The sequence below is a fragment of the Emydura macquarii genome, unplaced genomic scaffold (assembly GCF_026122565.2).
Source record: "Emydura macquarii macquarii isolate MOO-44397 ecotype Brisbane River unplaced genomic scaffold, CSIRO-AGI_Emac_v2 contig_3451, whole genome shotgun sequence".
Taxonomy (NCBI): domain Eukaryota; kingdom Metazoa; phylum Chordata; order Testudines; family Chelidae; genus Emydura; species Emydura macquarii.
The window spans coordinates 3,531,200-3,555,191 of record NW_027133588.1 but is presented as its reverse complement, the minus strand read 5'-3'; the positions used below and the strand labels follow the sequence as shown (position 1 = coordinate 3,555,191).

Sequence of the window (23,992 nt, the reverse complement as noted above, 5' to 3'; positions counted from 1 at the left end):
AGATTTTATTGTTGTGTTTTGCATCAAGCACCTTCTTTTTTACATCATTGTGCCTCTTAATCTGTTTTAATTGCTAAACTTTTTACAGGTATATAAGGTAATTTTGTTCATGGTCTGATTTTTACTCTCTTTATTAATATCTTTAAGTTTGTATAAGGAGCTTTGAGGATAAAAAGCTCTATATCTAAGAATTACTGTTGTGTTAGTTAATGTCCTTATCCTCCAAAAGTAGTCACTTGTAATGCATGTTTCCTCTTATCTAGATCCTCATCTAATCCTTGGTAATCTTATATTATGGTAATGTCAAGCAGCCCAACCAGGGATCAGGCCTCATTATGCTACGTGCTGTATTAAGTTTTTATATCACTCTCATTACCTTCTTTCTCCTTTTTATTGCCTGTGCATTATATCTAAGTTTAACTGATTTGAGCAGTAGTTAGTAGATGGAATTTGTGCTTCAAAAACACCATCAGGAGTTTAGGGAAGGAGACTGAGAAGAGAAAGACAGGATGGAGGAGCTGCGAATTTATCTGTGTCTGAGTGGATAAAAAGCCACTGCAAGCCTAGTGACTGCATTTTAATTCTACTTATTGCATCAAAATATAACACTGTCCTTGCCCCTTACCTGCAGCCTTCAATTAAGCTCTTACAGTTCTAGATGTTATTTCCACCAGAAGACCAGCCCCTTGTGCAAGTTGTAACCCATACCATGTGTCCCAGATGGATTTCTTGTACCGTACTCCTCCACTTCACACTACCTATCAAAACGCGCATTCAAACTGGTATACTTTATTTTTCTGTGTGTCAAAGGCTGTGTTAGAGGCCTGTGGATCAACCATATGGCCACAGAGGTTCCTACATCTTTGAACTTACCTGGCGGCAGTCATGTAATATTTAGAGAACTGTGCTCAGGGCAGCTGTCAGCATTGCCATTCTCTTCAGCTTTTGAGGTTGTGGTGGAGCAAAGTGTCACTCTGATGGGAGAAAAATGCAAAAATTTTTTTTTATTTTTATCCTCTCTACTTCTGGCCCTCTTCTCCCTAAAGAAAAGACCTCCATCTGCCAACTGAATATAGCTATGGGCTTCAGCAGCAGTCCCATTAGTAATGGATTTATGGTCCCTGGAGTCATTTTGCACCCTCTCTGCACCTATATCCTTCCTGCAGACAGTTCACAGCAGAATATTATGTTGCTTGGGTAACACCTTTAGTATACGTGGTGCTATAGAATGGGTGATCTGTGCTGAACAATTAACAGGTCCATGCTGTGAAGAGTTTACAGTCTAAAGCCATGAGAGAGCAGAGGACAAATCAGAACAAACAGAGCAGAGATGGCCATGCTAGCTGGAATGCTTCACAGAGTGGGTGGGCCAGAATAGGGTTAATGTGAGTGGCCCAGAGTAGCCCAAGGATTACAGCTCTCACTGACTGCTACTGCTCTGTGGCTGGGGGAACTAGAATCAGATAAGGAAGGCAGAGAACAGGCAGACATTATTTTCTGTTGTGTTCTGTTCCTTACTTTGCCATTAACATCTTGTGTGACCCTGCGGACAAGTCCTTTAAACTCTCTATGCATCATTTTAGCAATATATACATGAACTAATGTACCTATTGTATACAATATGTGTTGCATATTGTATACAATATTGTATGTACATATAAAATAATACGTACATTAAATATAATAATACTTTCCCCACAGGGATGTTGTGGGGCTTTAGTAGTGTGTACTGAGTTTTGAGATCCTGAGATGAAAGGCCTTTCTACCAAGCATTTTAGTATTCTGGAGTCACATATTAATGGCCTGCACAAGCTGTGAAGATGTGAGGGAACAAATCTATCAATTTAATTGACCTATGTGCAGTGATTTGTACTGCATTCCTTCCACTCCCCAAAACATCTTTTCCTTTTAGTGGGCAGTTTGGGTGCGTAAGGAATGCCGGATCACAATGTGCCCAAGAAATTAGCTGGTGTTTTGGCAGATTTGTCAGTGTTTTCAGGCTGCCACTTGCATTACTGAAGAACTAGGCACAGATACTGAAGCTAGCTGTGCGAAAGCAGCCTGAGGCATAGCTGGGATCCCTGTTTGAGACAAGGTACAAGAGGAACACTGCAAACAGAAATTGCTTCCGGGTGAAAAGAACCACCATTTCCCTCAAATAGTCGTTACATTGAAATGAAATTCAGGTTTTAGTGAGTGGCTAAAATGAATTGAAGAGAAACTTCAGATTGGCTTGGTAAATATTGAACTAGCAGAATAGCTATCACTTTACTGCTGAAAATTGCTACAGAAAAATGTCAGTGGGAAAGCAAACATACCAATATTTGCATTTTTGTAGCACCTTCCATCTGAGTGAACATTAATGAATTAATTAAATCTGGGTCATGAATCATGTAATCAAAGTCGAGGGATGTTTTCCTCAGCTCTGTGTTCCAGTGGAGAATGGAGTCAGTCACAAGTGACTCATCTTTTGCAAACCTGCAATATGGTTCCAGCCTGGTGATGGCTGGAGAAAATGATATAAATGAGTTAATTATAAAAAGACCATTGAGACAAAGGCCCTGTCTATATTTGGGTTTGGAGGTTTTTTGCACAAACATAGCTATTCTGGTGCAAATCCCTATTAAAGATGTGCTGTACTAGTATAAAACAGGGCTTGCACCTTAGCACCTCATTTTGTAAATTATCTGAGTAAATTGCACTGGTGTAGTGTGTCTACATGTGGGGTTTGCGTGAGTGGAACTGCACTGATGTAGCTGAACTGCTGCAAATTTCCCCAGTCTAGAGAAGCCCTCATACAATACAGCTCATTAACAGGAAGTAATAGGATTCATGTAGTCTTCTGGAATCTGTGGTGCAGAATAATCTGGCATGGTAGGGAACTAGAAACACTTTTTTCTGATTAGCAGTAGCAATTTCTATTGACAAACTAACCCAATGCCAATATTTTAAATTTGTAATGAAGGACCTTGCCTGGGTGTAAGATCAAATACCATGAATCTACTTCTTGTGACATCTCTGTAAAAGTGTTTGGATCATATTATTAATCCAAGTGGTGTCTGACTAAAATGTTTAGATAATTACAATAAACCTTCTTTAGGCAAGATACTATGGTATCACTCTTCTGCAAATGGCAGTGGAAAGTAGATTTCTAGATGCTGCCGAATGTTCAGATAAATACTACTTCTTTGGCATTCTAAATTATGGTGATGCCCATGCATAGAAACCTGACACATCACATCATGGGTATGCTCCAAACCCACAAAAATGGTCTGAAGAACTGCCACACATAGGAATGGGATGACAACAGCCATGTGAAAGGCCACAGAGGCGTGGAGATGCACGTGGTCTGAATTTGTCCCCAGCTATCTAAATGTGAATGCATGTGTTAAATCAGAAAGCATTCTGTCGGTTAGGAAGCAGTCACAGTTTGAGTCTGGGAGTATACAAAGCAGCTCACTCTTCTGGAACAACAAATTATTTTGCTGGTTAGATTTTTGGAATGTCAGAATCATATTATTCATTTTTGACTAGCAGGTGGGATAAGTTTTCATGGTATGTGAAAATACGATTGTGAAGTCTCTGGCACATGACAGTTTCCACTGTCAAAGCTTTGAGTCTTCAAATTATAGAAGTGTAACAAGCACTGACATCTTTCAAATATTTGAAAAGAAGCAGGTGGTGGTGTGGGATGTACTGTATTGAGGCTGAAGATTGTATTAAGATCAGTATTTGCTAGATTCAGTTGTATGGTTCAAGGTTTTTGATTCAAGTCAATGAGATGAAGTAACCTGTAGCACCGCCCTCACGTACAGCCAGTAGTTGCAGTCACTGGCTGAACAGCACCAGTGTAGTGCTAAAGAGCACATGAAACTGGCTTCTAACATGCCCTCAAAAATGTATGTAATCAAGCAAAAAAGATGTGTGTGAAAAGCTATGTCTGAGATTCATGTTTGTTCGGATTCCGGAGAATTGAAGGCTGAGATGGACCACAGCTTAATTCAAAAGGATGGCTCACAATATGCAGCATTTCTTGAACATGCATCTAGGTACGTCTGTTTATGTGATGCCTGAAAGGTCTGAGCAACTGGAGGAGCTTTGTTTGGAAAAATGGTTGAAGAGTGATTCAATGATTTAGTCAAGTTAGGTTTCCTATCCGGGTACAAGATAGCTGAATCCTATATCATTTTGAGAGTCTTTAGTTAACTGTCCTTATGCAAGTCAGAGCTAAAAGTTCCTCCACTATGAAGATCTGTTATTATGACTCTAGTACTAGAATAGAGCCCCTTGTTCAGAGTTCTCTCCTGTGACCCAGTCTAATTAAAGTCCTTGAGTATTTTTTTCCCCAAAGAAAACTTGTTGTGATGCTAGGAACAGTAAGAGCACTAGAAATGTCCTAATAAATGGAATGACCCTGAAAGATACTGATTACCTTCAACAACCATTGAAGGCAATGGGATTTGAGGGCATCTGGCACATCTCAGGATCAGGCCAAAGTTTGCCCCTAGCATATTTTCCTTGATAAGAATGAAAACTCAGACAGTATGCTTTTCCTCCTACTGCCTGTATTGCACATCTCTATCCATCATTCTCTTCATTAGCCTTTGAGGGTTTGTCCAGATGTGTTTGGGTGATCATTCCATATAGTAAATTAAGTGAGTTTAGAGTTTTCAGGATGATGTTCCATACCAATATATCACCTTGGGAATGATCTTCCTTTTAATAATCCAGATCAATAGAGAACACGCTTATATGTCATGCCATTATGCTGCTATGGCAGAATAACTGTCTTTCATCTGTTGGACCCTAAAGATAGCACTTGTATGTCCAAAACAGATGCACCAGAAGCAAGACCCTTCCTTTTATTTCACAGCAACAGATTTAACTAGGGTACTGCTCTCTCAAATGAAGCATCATGGATGAAACTTGTCCCCATGCAGACAGCTAACACGAGGCCTATGCTCTGGGAAGTGCAGGGGCTGCATCCTGTCTACTACCCTCTCAGAGTACACCACACAAGGAATGTAAGGAAGGATGGCTGGATGCAGGGCTGTCATGGCTCTAGTCCCCCCAGTGCATCCATCTGCAGACTTGAGTAGCTGCGGGAGAGAGCAGGAAGTAAGATGCACCTTCCAAAGCAATGGGCATGCAGCCTCTAAGAGGTTTCAAACTCCAGGGGCCATTCTGCTTTCCTAAGGCAAATACCTCCCAGTGGGGTAGTGGCCACTCGGGGGCAGCACAGCACAGCACCTAACAGGCACAACAGAGTCCTAAAGAATTACTTCATCTCCTTTGGATCTCGAGGCGGCGAAGGGTGGGCTACATGTGTGACCCTTGGAGGAATTCTGATTGACTTGGAAACTATTCCTCCTGGCACTTCACATGGCAGAGTAGAAGCTCTGGCAGCATTTGCAAGTGAGGGGTGTGAACTCTCTTTCCTTCTGGGCTCCTCCCAGGTCCCTGCTCACCAGCCAAACTGTGCCCAGTTCCATGCACACAGGAGTTGGGGGGAGGCATTAACACAGTCACAGTCTAGCCTTCTGCTTACACCTTTCAGATATTTGAAGATTGTTTCTTGCCTGATTTCCAGTTCTCAGTGGGGATTCAACCAGCTGTGTAAGAGCAGTAGACCCTTGTAAAATGTAAAGCAGTGTAATAATTCATAAATCTAGTTTGGCAGCAGTCCTAGTTAGGGGCTAATTGTCAGAAAGGTGCTTTTCAATTTTTTTTTTTCAATTTGTGATTAAGAGAAAAAAATGTGGTTTTAAAACCTGCTAAATTCCTGATAGAATGCACCCTGAGAAATAGCCAGCATCATCAATGATTCAGTGTGACCAACATTAAAATTACATCAAGGGTTTGGCCCAGACCCATGAAGCCAGGGACCACTAGGTTTCTAAGTTCCACTTTCCATGTTTTGCATGTTAAGAGTGCTGCTGAACCTCAGTGGTCTTGTAAAGTGCAGCACAGGAGGTTTTTTATTGAATTTCTTTTGTATTTTTATTGTGTTGGGAGAGGATTTTAAAAAAATATAGTTTCTTATTCTGCTTTAACAGTAAAAAACCAGAATGGGATTATGAGGTAGATGTTGCTCCCATTGAAATTCATGAGAGTTGTACCAATGATTTCAATAGGAGCAGGATTAGCTCAGTATCACAATTTTCCCATACTCTTTTCTGTATAAAAAGAACAAGAGAACTTCAGATTAAAGCAATTTATTTTAGACTGAGGAAAAAATATATGTACAAAAGTGAAGTGTGTATGAGAGACTGTTTCTGCACACAGACAGTTACTACAAATGTAAATATGTATTATGCCGTGGGAAAAATAGAGCAACCAGGGAGCAGTTTTCATAAACAGATGCCTGGGATATAGGGTGACCAGATAGCAAGTGTGAAAAATCAGGGGGAGGTAGCTGCGCTAGCTCTGAATGAGCTAGCACACTAAAAATAGTAGCATGGCAGCAGGACAGACTAGCTACCCCAGCTATGTACTTAGGGTTTCAGATGGGATTGTATTCAGGGTGTCTAGCCTTTCTCGCTGCCCATGCAACCGTGGCTACACTGCTGTTTTTAGTGTATTATCAGAGCTAGGGCGTGTATATCTACCTGAGCTGGAAATGAGCAATGTAGATAAAACCTAAGAAAGGGAATGCTTGTGCTCTGGTGGACTGTGCCATATCTTGCCCTGTACTATGTGGATGCATAGTCATTGTACTATGTGGATCTTGCCCTGTACTATGTGGACTGAGGAGTCAGATAGAACAAGGAGCTCTTCCCCCACAGCACACTCAAACAGCAACAGGGCAGGATACCTTTCTAGTACTCTGTACACCTAGGATGGATTCTTTAGTTGGACTGTTGTTACCTTGGAAGGGAACAGCACTGGAAAGAGTTGACGTGGCTTGAGGGCTGAGCCATGGAAGATCTAGCAGAAACAGGCTAGCAGGACCATAGAAGTGGTCAACAAAAGAGCTAGGGATGAAAATGCCTGCAGTGCCATGGTACAACACCAAGGGGAGATGCATCAGTGAGTGGAATCACTTACAAGGAAACGCCAGGTTCTTATTATCTGTCTTCTGGTTTCTGAGCTTTTAGCTTACGGTTGGGTCACACTTTCAAGGTTTTTTCCCCACATCTATGAAGCCTAGAATCTTAATTACATGAAAAATCTTAGCGTTCATGTTTTTAACCTCCTGAATCCAGGCACAGTGTTTTAAGGTATGAGAAGGTTGTAATAGTCACTGCAAAAATGTCTGTGCCAGCCACAACAGCTGAACCCAGCTATCTTGAATTCCAGCCCAGTGTCCTAGTCAGACAATGATCCATGCAGAATCTAGGGGATCTGCAGGGTTTGTGGGTGGACATCAGGGCCTGTTCTGCAGTTGGTGTGGAGTGGGCACTATGCCTCAACCTTACAGAATGATTGGAGAGTGCTTCACAAAGAGACTCTCTGAGGCCTCCTCTCATAAAGCTCTCAGGCAGAATTTCCTGTAAAGGGGGTATTTGTGCCAATAGTTAACAATCCCCTTTAAGATTTCTTGTAATGGCCCATTCTCTCAATCATAAAGATTGAAATGTAAACAATGAAACAGCAGGTGGCAACCTAGAGCTTGACTTTTAATGCAACAGAGTGCAGTAATGAAGGAAAACTATGACGATAGGGGAGTAATTTCCTAGACTCAAATTAATAATCAGTATATCAAGTGATCAAGAATGCTAGTAGTTGTGATTCTTTCACAGATATGTAACTTCCTATCATGTAACTACCCTTTCTTCAATTGTGCCCCACTGGGAAAGGCACAACAAATAGATGACAGGGTAGAAAAGCATTTTAAATCTATTTACAAAGCCAGATGTAAAGTTTTCCTGTTTAAGCAATAAAAATGTTTATTATACCATTACTACATATCAGTATATATCCAATGTAGAGCTGTAGATCTCTTTTGAAAGATAGAGATTTCTATTGCTCTTCTTTCATCTAGAAAAAGTATCTAAACTTCAGTTTTGATTTTGGATTATATGGAGCTTGTAAAGCTTTTTGAGTGACCCAGATATTTTTCTCTCCCTTGGCTTATCCAGCATGCTACTACAAACATTTGTTATTTCCAAGTCAAGGAGAGCAGTTCCTTCTGTCTATTCTGATTTGGTTTTCTTAAGCTTCTTTAATGCCTCTGGTGCTATCATCTGCGATGTGTGGAAAGCAGTAATTTGTACTGACTTTATCTAACTGCCTTGCAGAAAAAATATGTTGCATATCAGCAACTAAAGGGAGAAACTTTTCGATAATTTAGGACGATAATGGGATGTAATTTTTGCAGTTTCACAGCGTCTCGAATGCTGACTGAATCTGCTATCGTTAGAGTTGTCTCGGGATTCTATTATGTGGATGTAATAAGTTATGACTGAAATGAAATCATTATGAGGACTTCAGCTTTGTAACCTCTTTATTGTCCTTCATGGCAGTTGTGCTTATTAGAACTCAGGAGTGATTTTGTTTTTTCAAAGTGAAAAAGGAACTCACAAATTATTAGCATTTCAAAAATCAGAGGCAATAGTGTGATCGTTGATAAACACTAGCCCTTACTCTTCACTCATGCCAATTTTAAACTAGTGTAACTCCACAGACTTTGCTGAGTTACTACTGACTTACACCAGTTTAAGTGAGAGCAAAGTCAGACCCATCATGGCTTGGACACGGGAGGGTATTTGTCCTGATTAAATGTGGGAACAAGGAATCCTAATGTTTTCCATTTGATTTCTAAAAGAAATGACATCCTGCAATGAGCGTCTATCTAATACGCACACGCACACAGGGCAAAAATGTATGTTGATTTTTGATGTTACTTGATGTTACTAGCTGCACAAAGAAAGGAAGGGTGAGCGATCCTGGGGTCCCTGAGCTGCTATCCTGCGACAGCACAAAAAGGCTTAGGAAGGTCTGCAGGAGGGACTACGCTCTGGAGAGTGAGCACCTTAGTGCTGCTCAAGAGAGTATTAGTATGTGGTTCCCTTCTGATATTTACTGTGGATTGTACTGTATGTGCATGGTGAGGAAAAGGGCATGACTGTACCTCCAAGCCACCGTGGGTAATGGAGTGCCAGTGAGCTGAAACCCATCCTAGTGCTAGGAGGGTATCCTGTTGTGCTGCTGCTTGAGTGTCCTGGGGGAAGGAGCTCCCTGTTCTGACTCCACAGGGCATCTGCACAGCACAGGGCAGGATCTGGCACAGTCAGTCAGAGCACAAATATTCTTAATGTCCTTCTAATGGCCAAATATATGAGTAAAATCAGTGTGTGCAGAGCAGGGTGTGAACAGAGAACACTTAAAAGAGACAAATAAAGAGGAATACACAAAACTCCTTTTCCCTGCTCTAAATCAGACAACAGCAGCATTTGGCATCGCAGCCTTCCTGCCTCGCTCTCCTGGCTTTTCAGCTTTCTCTGGGCCCACAGTGGCTGATACCAGTTTCTTCAGTGCACCTGTCATGGAAGGGCCATGCAGTCCCTTCAATAGTGATAAAGACCGAGCCATTTCTAGGGCCTGCAAGACTTCCCCTATTTCTACTTCCATTGTGGACAGAGGAAAGATCTTCAGATGTTTTCTGGCCTTAACACCTTCAGGTTTTTTTGTGATGTCCTGTTAGTAAACAGAAATTATGACACTATAGCTCAGACTTTGTTCTAACTGAATCCAATGAGTGCCATTGACTCCAGTGGGGAAGACTGGACTCTCTTTGGACAGTAATTCGGTATCTGTTCCTGATATGCAGGAATTTTAGGTGACTCTGAAGAAGATATCATAGAGTATCCATAGATCGTTGGCATGTGTCTGACAGGGCTCAAAGGCCTTTGCCTTCACTAGAGCATTGCAGACTGCTGCAAGGGCTGGGGCGCTCCCCCTAGCCATCCTGTTCAGGTGCATGGAGTGCACCACACACAACATTCCTTGCCCAGCGTTGTGTCTATGCTACAGCTCCCAGGAGCTAGCGCAGAATGTCTGAAGAATAGAATGTCTGTTTGCACCTAATCACACGTTTGGTTTGTTCCAGTGGATCCTCTGAATGGTTCTGTCCTACCTGCGAAGCCATACGGGTGCCACATGTATCATGATGAATGGAACTGAGGAAAGAGGGTTGGGTTTCAGGAGGAATGTAGACTGATTAGCCCCAGGAATGCAAGTTGAGTCCAGACTGCTAGCTCTCAATCTTGAGAGCCCCAGCATATAACTGACCACTCAGCATTCTGAATAGAGTCCTCTTTCCTACAACTCTGCCTGCTGCTAGGCCACTTATTGCCAGTGAACACCATGAAGGGCCAGGGATATCCCCCTTCATGCTATCCATGCAGAGCCCATGCTAGAGAGTCTGCCATCCATCTCTGAGCTTCTGACTCTGGCAGTCCACATGTATAAGACATCTTTTGATGGTGGTGCACTTAGAGGTAGGAACTTGACTCTGTGACCACCTTTCATGGTTTCAGTTAGTTTTATAAGTTCCTGTTCTTATTTTGTTGCTTTAGGTTTTGTTTTACAGCTGAGGTAATAGTTTCCTTCTCTCTTGTGTTCCTCCTAGAATGCTGAGGTCCAGACCAGGGTCTGCAGAGAGGACAGCTCTTCAGGTTCCTCCATGTGGCCCAGGGAGATTTCCCCCATCCCTGCTATCCCCCATCTAATACAGTATGTACCTCAAGAGGGGTATCGCTCCTTGAGGCAGTGATGAATGGGAGCTGGAGCTCTCTGGTGAGGTAAGTGGATTTACTTGCGGGTAATAGAGATGTGTATGATCATTGAATTCCCCCTGCAGTTCTAAATGTGTATGGTATTCTTCACTTCCTGCCCTAAATTGTTGTATAGAGTTTAGCAGCTGTGGTATTCCTCCCCAGAGGTGGCTTCACTTCAGTTATGGGCAAAATGATTCCTATGCAAGTATATAAGTGTTCATAGAATGCTTGGGTGCTGTTAGTGAGGTTTGGGGTTTGTTTGAAGTACCTTTGACTATGAGCTCTTTGGGGCAATGACTGGCTTTATACTGCATATCTGTTCAGGGCCTACCATGATGTGGCCCTGATCCTTGGTTCCACAGCAATATATCTAATAATAAAACCAGCATTTAAAAGTGACAGGGAGACTGGTACAGAATGACTCTATTGTCCTTAGACTAGAAAATAATCAAATCGTTTTTTGGGTCTGTTAACAAGTAGAGTCTCCACCTTGACCAACACCAACACAACACACACATTCTGGGTTATCATCTAGAACTCATTCCCCTCCCTCAAGCTTTTATTCTTGAGAACAAGAAACATAAACCTGAGCTGGCTGTTTATAAGGATTTTACCTGCAACGTCTCCTATCTCACTTTCTGCACCCTCTCTTGCCTAAGAGAAACTCTCTTCCTTTTACCATCCTAAATTGGAACTAATGAAACCTACCTGCTCTAGGTGCCACAGTAAGTCAGCAGAATGGCTAGAGCCCTGCATGGATACAAAATTTGTGCCTGCATCTGATTTACAAACATGGGCCACGGATATAAAGTCATGGATATCTACAGATTTGCAGGGCTCTAAGAGTGGCTTTGTATCTCCATGCAGGGTTTGTGCAGAACATAATATCCTGTCACAGAGTCTGCCTGATAGTTGTGGTTTGTTTTTACTAGCTTCTTACCATCTCTCATGCATACTCTCCTCCTTTTCTTCCATTTATACTCCTTCATGAGCTTTTCAGTGCTATTATCTTTTCCCAGCTCCAACTTTAATAACTTGAAAAAGCATCCCTTTCACTTCTTGTTAATCTGTTCCTGTTCACTCACACTGCAAAGGGAGCGAGTCCAGAAATTGTATCTGGAGATGTCATGGTTTTCTTTTGTATTTTTAAAAATGTTTGTATGAACTTACTAAAATAAAAATTAAACAAAATGGAAGTTTCTTACTGTGGAACTGTGGGTGACCTGAACATTTGCTGCAGCAGTGTGACATTAGACCAAAGTTGATGATATAACGTTGAGCATTTGTGTAGCGCTTTTTAGCCATAGATCCACAAACACTTCAGAAAGCTGTCAAGGTATCATTACTGGGGAAATGGAGGTATATGAGTTTCAGTGACTTGCCCATGATCACATAGAAATTCAAAGATCAGGAGTAAATCCAGTTCTCCAGATTCCCAGGTCACGTTCCCTGGACCATCCTGTCTTCTCATGGGTGAGATGGGCTTGACTCATAGAGTTCAGATTAGGATCCAAATCCAAATCCAGATTTCCCTATAGGTTGTGAGATGTCTATGTTTATATCTGTAATTCCAGTTCAGGACCACCTCTGACTTGGATGTGAGGTAAGTGTGTGCTGGTGAGTTGATGCACTGTATTAGGTTACTAACCATTGTACCCTTGTTCTTTCAGGATGTGATATATCGATACGTAGCTGATGCAATGAGTTATATTTTAGCCTGCGTGTGTATTTTTATGTACATACACACGTCACAAGAAGAATATATTTGATTCTATATCAATGTGATGTTTCATAGAATTATAAAGCCAGAAGAGACCATTATGATCACCTAGTTTGACCTCTTGAACAATATAGGCTATAGTCTCACCTTGTGATTCCTGCATCTAGTCCATAACTTCTGATTAAATTACAGCATATATCTTTTAGACATGTAATCTTGATTTAAAGACTTCAAGTGATTGAATCTATCACATCCCTAGATAAACTATTCCAATGGTTAATTACCCTCTCTGTTAAAAATCTCACCTTATTTCCAGCTTTGAGCTGTTGGATCTTGTTATGCCTTTGATTAAATTAAAGAGCCCTCTATTATCTGAAATCTTTCCCCCCTATAGATGCTTATAGACTGTGATCAAGTCACTTCTTAATCTTTTCTTTGATAAACTAAATAGATTGAGCTTCTGTAGTTTCTCACTGTAAAGAGGGTTTGCCAGGCTTTAATAATTCTTGCAGCTCTTGTCTGAACCTTTTCAGTTTGTAATCCTTTTAAAATAGTGTTCAGTTCTGCTGTTCACAGCATTCCAGTACCGTCTCACTAATGCTGAGCAATAATAATACCACCTTACTTCTGCTTGATTTTCCTCTGCTTATACATCCCAGGATCACATTTGCTCTCGTAACCATTGTATCATGCTGGGGGCTTTGAGTCTGGGGATGTTATCTTAAATTAGCATAGATTAGTATATAGCATTGTTATCTGACATGGAAGGTGATGTATTGCACCTGGTTTAAGTGATGTGTTTGTTACAAGAGATGTTGTATCCGATTCAGTAAGCAATATATCTGAATATATCTGAATCAGCGATCTGATTACTTGTCTGCTGACTTGTCTGCTTCTGCAAGTGGTATATAAAATCTAATGAGTGATGTGTCTTGTTCAGTAGGTGATCTATTTTTTCCCTCCTGAATAATTAATTTGTACATATGTGTATGCGATTTATCTACAGAAGCCCACATAACCTATATCAGCTTTACTATGTGACATATTTATGTTAGTATGTGGTCCAGTAGAATAGTGAGTTCATTCAATGCCATATGAAATATCCAAATTAAGAATGATGGTTGGTATATGGGTTAATATATTTGTTTCTAAATAAGACTGAATATATTTATAGAGAATAACTTGGATATTATAGTTTTAATGTATAATTGAAAATCTGTAGTCAGCATAATACCTTGCTTAGCTGAAAATCTTTTTTGAATTATACTAGGTGAGATCTAAAATTCCATCTAGTTGTTATCTCTGATGGTCTGAAGCGTGACACCATGCAACTGAGTAAATAAAATCAATTTAGACTAGGCTAAAACTATGAGTTGGGATTGACTTTGTATAGTCACTTGTGAAAATTTCACGTGTGCAAGGAATGGGCAGAGGAGGGAGTCCACTTCCTGCATCACCCACACATTTCATCTGAGACCAGCACTAGAAGGGTGACCAGATGTACCGATTTTATAGGGACAGTCCTGATATTCAGGGCTTTGTCTTATATAGGTGCCTCTTACCCTCCACCCTGTCCTGATTTTTCACACTTGCTATCTGGTTACCTTAAACACAAGTAAATTCTGGGCTAGAATTTTTTGCCTCTCCTAAATGGATTCTGATTACCCCTCTGTAACTAGGCATCATTATATATAAGAGCTCAAGCTTATTCCTAGGTGAAGTGTCTGATGTAATTTTTAATAGACACCCCCCGAATCGCATAGCATACCACACCCTACCATAGCAGATGCTTACAGTCTTTGAAAGATTCTGGCAAGCCACACCCAAGTGGTTTATAGATACAGTAGAATGTGCCTGACATCTAAAGGAATTCACAAGAGCAAACTGCAGCCAACTTGGTTATGTCCTATATCTAACTCCCACTCCAGTTGTCCTCCAGGCTGTTGTGTCTCTTCAGAAGCTTTGCTGCATCTTGGAATTTCTGTATTGCACTTAATAATGCTGCACATATCATCATACATCTTTGCAGTCACAAAGCTGGTCACAATTAATTTTCACATTCCTAATTAAATTTTGGGAAACCTGGACTGCAGTGTTACTAGCTGCTTCTTGTGTCATCTGACAATATATTTCCTTAAGCAAAGCGGAGCATGCACATTTGCATTGGTGCAGCAGCTTCCTTGGATTGCATTGACATCGCTGAGAAGTGGAGCATTATGAGATTCACTTGCCTGTCATTGTTTTTGTCTGTTTTTGGCCTGTTTTCTTTAAACTGTGGGACCTCCTGAAAAATCTCACAAATGTGCTTAACAGAAATTCTTCTAGCTTCTTAACAAGACAGCCTTGACAAACTCCAGGGAATACAAGAGGGTAAATGAGAGAAGAAAGATCTAATAAAGAAATCAGAGACACAGATGTATTTCTCTTGCTTACTTTTCAGACACCCCCTTTGTAGGACTAGCTGAGAAATCACCCCATTTTTATGTAACCTATGTAGAGGAGAGGTAAGTCAATTGACATACCTATTCTGTGCTACAGAATTCCTCTGTCTCACAAAGTATTTGCACAGATTATGAATTTCTATCCTTGCAAGAGACTACAGCTGGATTTTCTATAGGAACCCTCTAAATACTAAAAATAGAAATTATAATAGGATTCACGTTCATTCTCTCCTTAGGAATCCAGTACCAGTCTTTACCATAAGACAGATACTCATGCACACAGTTAATTATTCATTACATGGAATTTGAAATTATGCTAAAAAAAGCCCCAATTATAGCACAGCAGTTACAATGCACCCTAACAACGCTCATTAGAAATTTGTTATTTTCCTTTAAAATGAATATAACATGAAGTCTAGCCCCCCTCGCGAATATATATATATATATATATACCTTGTCCCAATTCCTGTATTGATTTTGTTTCTGACAATTGGAGATCTTCTACTTTAATGTAGACTCACCCAAGGTGTCTTATTTAATTGTCAATATAAACATTTTGTTGTGTTACATAACCAGTTGTTTCAGCATCCACACTACTGAGCACATACACAACTTCTGTAGCCCTTAGGGCTAGCTTGCCTTTATGATAGTCACTGCCTTTCCCTCATTATATTTAGCTGATTTTATTATATTCAGCTGTAATGTAAGGAACCTACATTCTGTAAGACATTAGCTTCAGCAAGCTAGCATAAGGCTTGAGGCCTATGAAGTTTGAGCAGATAAACGGCCCAGTGTAAAACCCCCAAGTATTGGGGAGCTGAAAATAGAGTGTTTAAGGGAAATTTCTGACCACAGGAACATAACCCACCCAAAAGGGAGTTAATAAATTGACGTACATAACAGGTACATACATAACAAGTACATGAGTTACATCTGCAGATACCTAATCACAAGTGGGCCATGGTAACAAATAGATGTATATGATTATAAGTTGAGATAATTGATATACTAATCTATAGAAGAAGGACACTCCAACAGTAGTAAGGTGAGGAAATATAAATAAGGAAAAGGGGAAAATCCACTACTGAATATGCATCAAACATAGTGGCATTATTATCATATTATAAAAGTTGTATTCAAGCCTAGCGGCAGTAGGAGAAGGAGATGTAGTTCAGAATAATGGCCACTGGTGATGAGGGGGAAAGAGATGAAGATGATGGCTAACATTTCAGGCTGTTCTACAAGGGATGGTGAGAGTATCTGGATGTGCAGATGTACATTCTGTCGTCTCTCTGAGTTGTGGTGTTTCTGACTGGGCTAAATGTATTAACAAACTGTTTGTAAATATAGAAGAGTTCCTACATTGTGAATGTTGTGGCTGTGCACATCAGGGTTCCCAACTATGTAATAATTTGAATAATACTGGGCCTGATCTTGGGACAAGACCCTGCCAACCCTCAAAGTGATAACTGGGAATTCTTAAGTAATCAGTATAGATCAGGCTACACTTCAAATAAGAATAAAAAAACCTTTATAATGACTGTAGCTGTTAGGCTCACACACTGTCTCTGGTTCAATGATGTAGCACACCTCCTGAAGACATTTGGCCTCCAGTCTGCGATTGCTCCATTATGGTGTTTTCCCAGTCTCAGTCCCACTGACTTCTTAATAAATAACTGCTGCAGACAAATAATGTCCAACTAACCTGTAAAATGACAGGAAACTGTATTGAGATCCACCCCACAGATCAGTCTGGGTTACCCCGGCAGCTCTATCTTCTTCCTGCAGGGCTGGGCTGTCTCTCTCTTTTGTAGCTAGGGAGCAATTGCTACAAAATTATATTATTTAAAAATAAATGGATTGATGTTAATACAATGCTGGGAAAATGGATAGTGCTTGTGGCAAGGTGCAGGGGCACTGCCTAACCCCCAGTACCCAAGGAGTTAACTCCAGCATTTCTTCCCCCTTCCCCTGAACACCTGTGCAAGAGATGGACTATAAAAAAGGATGCTGATGTGAAAGGGTCCAATTCTTCGCTGCACCTCCAGGAGGCAGGGGACTTTATGCCTCTTTTGTGCCCTGTAGTGTCTGGGCTGCTTGAGGGCACAAAATGGCCCCTGGAGTAAGTTAGAACAGTCCTGGCTTCTCTAATTTATGGCAGTTCACTGGGTTGCTGCACAGTCTAAACTGTCCACAGGCCCATATGCTGTAAGCCCGAATATGTTCTTCTCGAGTGATGTCCCTGTGGGTGCTCCACTTCAGGGGTTGTCACATCCCGGGCCCTTGATTATTTCAGAAGTCCATGACCATATCAATCAAACTATAATCTTCACTCACCCCATGGTAAAACGGTTCTTAGCAGGGTTACAGAGAGTATTTTCTGTCATATGTTCTCCAGTAACACAATGGGACTTAAATTTAGTATTAAGGCTATTACGAGAGCACTCTTTGAACTGCTGGCAACATGCTCATTGTTATATGTGTCTATGAAAGTCGCATTCTTGGTTGCTATCACATCAGCCAGACTTGTAGGGGAGATCAGTGCACTCATGGCAAATCCCCTGTACACAATCTCTCATAAAAATAAGATCATGCTTAGACGCCATCCAAAGTTTCTGCCAAAGACTGTCTCAGATTTCCATATTAACCAACTCATTCGTTTACCTACCTTCTATCCCAAACTGCATACGAATCCACAGGAAGCCGCACTCCACACACTCGATGTCAGACGGGCTTTATCATTCTACGTATAAAGAACAAAAACATTCAATTTATTTCATTGGGTGAACGTACAAAAGGCAAAGCCATATACAGCCAAAGGCTATCCAAGTGGATAAAAAGAATGTATCCATGCGTGTTACCATCAAAAAGACCTACAGACTCCATCAGGTACAAGAGCTCACTTGACCAGAGCGATTTCCACTACCACGGCATTCTTAAATAATGTTGCTCTCACGGATGTACACAAGGCGGCCACATGGACTTCAGTTCACACATTCACCAGACATTATGTAATAGATCAGGCATCCGCCAGCGACAGCACAATAGGCCTATCCGTACTTTCATCCGTATGCCGAAGTCCCTCCACCAATTGATGGTCAGTGCTAGATAGTCACCTAAAGTGGAACACCCACAGGGATATCACTTGAAGAAGAAGGAATGGTTATTCACCTACTGCAGTAACTGATGTTCTTCAAGATGTGTGTCCCTGTGGGCACTCCACTACCCACCCTCCTCCCCTCAGCTTCGGAGATCAATAAGGGGACTCTGCGGTAGAGAAGGAAATAAGGGGTTGGGTTGCACACACGCCAAAGGCACCGAGAGATGGAATCTGTGCGTGACCCAGACGAGTACTGTTAAAAGACCTCTGATCAAGGGCATGGGATGCTAAAGTGGGGCACCCACAGGGGGATACATCTCGAAGAACATCAGTTACTGCACTAGGTGAGTAACCATTCCATCTGCTCTCAGCCTGCCCCTGTGCCAAGAATTCCAAGAGGCAGAGTGTAGGGTCACCCACATTAGCTCTACACTATGCCTGCGCTGCAGTAATTCTCCCATGGCCTCTTACGGTGCCTGTACAGCCCCTGTATACCATCATAGCAGTGTATAAAGCTGCACTGGGGCAAAAAATCTGTGTCAGAAAGCAGAGAGAACATAAGAACGGCCATACTGGTCAGACCAATGGTCCATCTAGCTCAGTATCCTGTCTTCTGACAGTGGCCAATGACAGATGCTGCAGAAGGAATGAATAGAATAGGTAATCATCAAATGATTCAGGCCAGTCTCAGCCTCTGGCAAACAGCAATCCCTGCCTATAATGGCCATTGATGGACCTATCCTCCATGAACTTATCTAGTTCTTTTTTTAACCCCGTTATAGTCTTGGCCTTCACAACATCCTCTGGCAAAGAGTTCCACAGGTTGACTGTGAGTTGTATGAAGAAATATTTCCTTTTGTTCATTTTAAACCTTCTGCCTATAATTTAGTAACACTTCCTTATTTACTTTCTTCACACCAGTCATGATTTTATAGACCTGTATCATATCCCCCCTTAGTTGTCTCTTTTACAAGCTGAAAAATCCCAAATTTATGAATCTCTCCTCATATGGAAGCTTTTCCATACCCCTAAATGATTTTCTGTACCTATTCCAGTTCCAATATATCGTTTTTGAGATGTGCTGACCAGATCTGCAAACAGTATTCAAGATGTGGGTATACATTTAAAAAGAGGCAATATGATATTTTCTGTATTATTATCTATCCCTTTCCTAATGATTCCCAAAATTCTGTTAGCTTTTTGACTGCTGCTGCACATTGAACTGGTAGAACTATGTGAACCCTAAATGCTTCTGCTTCTGAGGGTTTGGCCATACCCATCTCCTTCAGATTCTCTTGGAGATTTGAGCTCAATGAATGTTTTTATTGCTAGAAAGTATGTGCCTGAGAAGCCCTCTTTCTCTTGTAAAAATTACGCTAGCTGTAGAGGGAAGAGGAGAGGAGTGGGAAATTGGGTACTTTTGAAACTGTTCTTCAGTCAGATCTTGCTAGGTATCAGTTATGTTCACTATTTGTTGCCCAGGGTGAGGGGCGAGGAGATGGGAAGGGGATTTCTCAGGGAACTGTTATCCTGTTTTCTACCATAAAACCTACCTTTTAAACCTTTGATTTTTTTCTAAAAGCCAAAACTTTCAGGATGGAAAATTTAAAGGGCCTTTAAAGTATGTGAGTTAAAAGGAAAATGGACTATAGAGAGTTTAATCTGAGTGTTCCCAAGCATCCGATAGGAATTTTAAGGATTAAGCAGCAGGCTTGATATATCATCAGACCAAAAAAAAAAAAAAAGATGTAATGGTTTGTCTGCATGGATGCATGACATCCAGTACCTGATCCCTTCAGTACCCATGTTCAGTACAGGTGATCTTCTCCCTTTTAAAAGTGACCTGCAAAGAAAAAACTTAGTGGGTTTGTGACTCATCTGCTTCTCTATGATGTATGAAGAGTGCTTGAAAATTTCTGGAAGGTTAAGGTGGAGAAGGGAGCTTTTGCTTATTTTTGTACATTTAAAAACTCTTATATTATCTAGCCTGGAAGACAGTGATGACTGGAGAACCAGAGAAATGACAGCAACACATGAATTAAGAGCAAGAGATGGAGGGGGCCTTTTCAGACTGGCTGTTTGAAATGGATTTGTGGTTTTGTGTGTGTTTGTTGAACCACTAATTAACGTCAGTGTATAATTAACATTTTGGAGAAGGGGAGCAGAAAGTTGATCTTTGTTAAAGATTCTCCCTTCAGCTAAGATGTGAGAGCTAAAAATAAATGTCCCTGAGACCTTCCAAAGCTCTGTAGCAAAGCCAAGACAGACTAGAGCTGAGTTCTTAATATTTCTATTGTTAACCCCTGCCCTCCTCCCCCCCCTCAAAAAAACCCCAAAAAACAAAAAACAAACCCAAAATCCCAACAGCCCTTAAACAACTAAATTCTCAGGCTGGCTTTACAAAGAAGCAAAACAGAGCACAAGGCCTATTTTTGACCCACACAATTTACAAACCCATCTTTAACCAAAGGGGGTATGTTGGCATGGCTAGTCCTCCTTCCTGGCCTTTAGCTGCCAACACTGGGGACCTATGAGTAGGACTGTTGGAGCTGAGTCATCGGCACTAGAATGCAGCTGAGCTGTATTAAAAAGTTAAGAGCAGTGAAACAAAAAAAACTTACCAAAACAAGACACTCGCAGCATATGCTTCTCCCCCTGCGGAGAGGGGAAGTGAACAAACAACACATGACAGACGTGTAATCACATTGCTTAATGCACTACTGGAAGGCACATTGACACTACAGAGATGAGCATGGTATAAGAACAGAATTGTCAATAATGAAGTGAATTAAAATTTCAAGCTAACAGAATTGCTCTTATTTACTCTTGTGCATTTTCTCAAATATAGCTGCAGGTATTTTCCCAGACAGAGCACTGACAAGGTAAAGGGAGACGACCTGGAAGGCATGCATTAATGTAAGCAGAACCTTAAAAAGGTAGACTCAGGAAAGCAACTCTCTAGAACAATACAATACGCTTTTAATAAGTGCTTCAACCTTTCTCTGGCTGAGGAAGTCACCTGCTGAAAGGGGCAATGACTTTTATTTTTCAGTGATGTATCTGTAACAAGTGTATTCATTTAGGAGCAAACTCTACCCCCTACACCAAGCCTGAGTGATCGACTTGATGGAAAGAGAGTTCCCACAGGAATATATCCTACAATTTATACTTGGATACCTACTCTCGTGGAGGAGGATAGGCAGTGGCTAATAGATCTCCTGCTTTGTCCCCAAACTCACTTTGCACTTTTGGACACAGCGAGCACCATGTAGATCTGAGCCCTTTGGCCCATTAGGCTCACAGACCTCTTGCTCAGGGTCCCAGATTGCGGCCCCTTCCCACCCTTGATGAAGCGGAACTTAATGAGTTTAGCTATGGTGAGGACTTCTTAATGCTATAATATGAAATTAACCCTTAGTGACCTGGGATAGTCTGTGTGAAGTGTCTGAGCCCATAAATACCTTTAGAGTACAATATATTTTAAAAATGTAACAGTGATGTAATATTTTTTACTCTCTGGTATAGGTAAAGTAAATGCTCTCGGGAAAAGGATTTCAGAAATGAGGCTTCCCATTGCATGTGGGTTGGTGGGTGCAGGACTGCCACATACTGGCCAAATCAGAAAATCAGTCCTGAGCACATTCAGTAGCCCAGAGGCAGCAGGCTAAATGGGGATTGGAAAGGGGTCTGCTTTCCTTCCACCAGTAAGAAGGGCTCCATCTGCAGTGAGAGCAGTCACAGGGTGCTATATATGAAGAGAGCTGAGGGGATTGCCTCTTCTATTTGGTATGGTATGTGTGCTCAGGTTCTTACAGTAAATGTCAAGTGTATAATGGTTTAGGGGTCCTTTTGAAATCTCAGGGACTGTGTCATTCCTATCTAAAGGTTGAGGTAACAATATTTCTGTGCATAGCAGGGTTGTCACTTCTTATTGTCCCTGTCTCTTCTAAAGTCAGTAACCTGCTCTTATGATGTATTTTCCATTCCCCCCATCGGTCTCCTGTTTGTTGAATTTAAATTTATACCACCTAAACCACTGCATCCAGTTTCCTGCACCAGCAGAAAACTGTGTGCGAGAAGTTACTACTAGAGCCTCATAAAGCCACAATTGTTGTTGTTGTAAAGATAACAAGCCCTAATCTTTGTTATGATGTGGACCCTTTGCACCACATTGGGGTGGGCAAAGGAAATGTAAAGCCAGCTTCACTGACCACACGACAATTCCTGCAGCTGGGATATGTCCAGAGAATCTTTATGCATCAACTTCTCCTGGCTGTCATATCAACTCCACTAAGTCATAGACAGCTGGATATAGGTTAAACCAACCCTGGGGCTGCTCTTGCTAATGATGGGAGCTAAACTGGCTCCAGGCTCAAAGTACTGCACAGATGGTAAGCTAGCTTTGACCTCTTTCCACCTGGTCCCTACCAAAGTGCAACTTGGCTGGATCCAACAATCAGTCTTATAGACTATCTGACAGCCTTACTAGAGCTTTGCTGAAATAGATCACTGCAGTACCTGTGCTTTAACGACAATAATAAAAAGTTTGGGCAAACACATGTCAAACACACAGTAGAAGTGCTGTTTGCAGGGATCGGGGAAAGCTCCTTGCGCAGTACTTCTTGCTTTTAGAAGCCTTGTTTTCATAATTGGCCAGCTGGTGTGGAGTATTATTGCATGGCACTGTAGATTGTTATTTCTGATGAATACTTCCAGGCCTTGCTGGATAACTTTGTGGTTGATACTAAAGACTGCAGGTTTGCATGCTCGGAGAAGGGCGTATACAGTTCATGCTTCAAAGAGTCCGCTGATCATCACAGGGGTCAGGAATAAAACCTTCTCTCTCTCATCCCCAGAAACAATTGCATAGTTAGTCTGATATGTAATAGACTTGGGTCTGTACTTCCCACTCTCTTCTGAAACATCAGGTATTGTCACTGCTGGAGGAAGGACATCAGACCAGCAGGCCCAGTGGCCTGCTCTGGAACAGCATAGTATGTGGGTTTTTTTACAGTGTCCATAAGACTGTGCTCCTCATTAAGCCCAAACACATTTATGTTTAGTCATGTTACACATAGCTCTGAGTTGTGCTACCATCCTTCTGGCTATGCCTTTAATTGGGGGCAAATCTTCTGCCATGTCCTCAGCATGAGTAGCTGAGCCATGTGTTGGGCAGGTGCACAGGGGGAGGAAACTTCGCTTCCAGACTATTGGGCTACTGTGGAGCCATTCCACATGGAGGCTGCGCCATCTCAGTGCATAGGGGGAAGATGGAAGGACTTGCACAGCAGCAGATCCCATGGTCTTTCCAAGTCTAGCTCCTGCCAGCCTATGCTCTACTCAGCTCACTCCCTGAAATCCTACACAACACCAACTGGATCTGTTGGAGTACAAGGCAGAGGGCATAAATTCAGATCTGCAGCCGATGGGAATCTCTTCCTCATTTGCGGATGAAGCTGTTTATTTTCCAAACATTAAAACCAGGATGAAATCAGATTAAAAATTTTAAAAATTTAAAAATCGAGTTCAGGGAAAAAAACCCCCAAAAAATCTATCACATTTTACTACAGTATAATTTAAACTTTTTTATGATGTACAAATGTATATTTTGTCTTGCTCAGAGCTAGTAGTTTTTCCAGAAATCTTGGCTTGCCATACGCTTGCATAATTTTCTTCAAAGTATCCTCTCTCATGCTGAGCTTCTTGCTGGTCTTGGAGGTAGTCCAACTTTGAAAATATGCACTCTGCATCAATAGATTCAGGGGATACACTCAAAACTTGACATGCCACTTTGCTGAAGTTGGAAAATGTGTCCTGATGACTGTTTCAAAAAGTCAGGACATACAGTTTCGCATTGTCAAGGTTAGGCAAGTTCATGTAAATAATAAATTCCCCTTTCAGATTTGAAATTTCATATTTAGTGGCAAATGGTTGAAACACTCCGGCATAACGGTCATAGTCTGCTGCAAAATTCACCTGGAGGATGGGGTGCAACACCTGGATGACATTC

At 41.4% G+C, this 23,992-nt stretch overlaps 1 long non-coding RNA gene across 2 annotated transcripts in view; it reads left to right on the top strand.

The window, feature by feature from the left end:
- The window catches only part of LOC137144469 (uncharacterized), a 153,605-nt gene that overhangs the window by 24,635 nt on the left and 104,978 nt on the right, over positions 1-23,992 (top strand). For both annotated transcript variants that reach the window (XR_010917412.1, XR_010917411.1), the window contains exon 2: positions 10,574-10,745. This is a non-coding gene — a long non-coding RNA (uncharacterized lncRNA). The remainder of the gene's footprint in view (positions 1-10,573; positions 10,746-23,992) is intronic.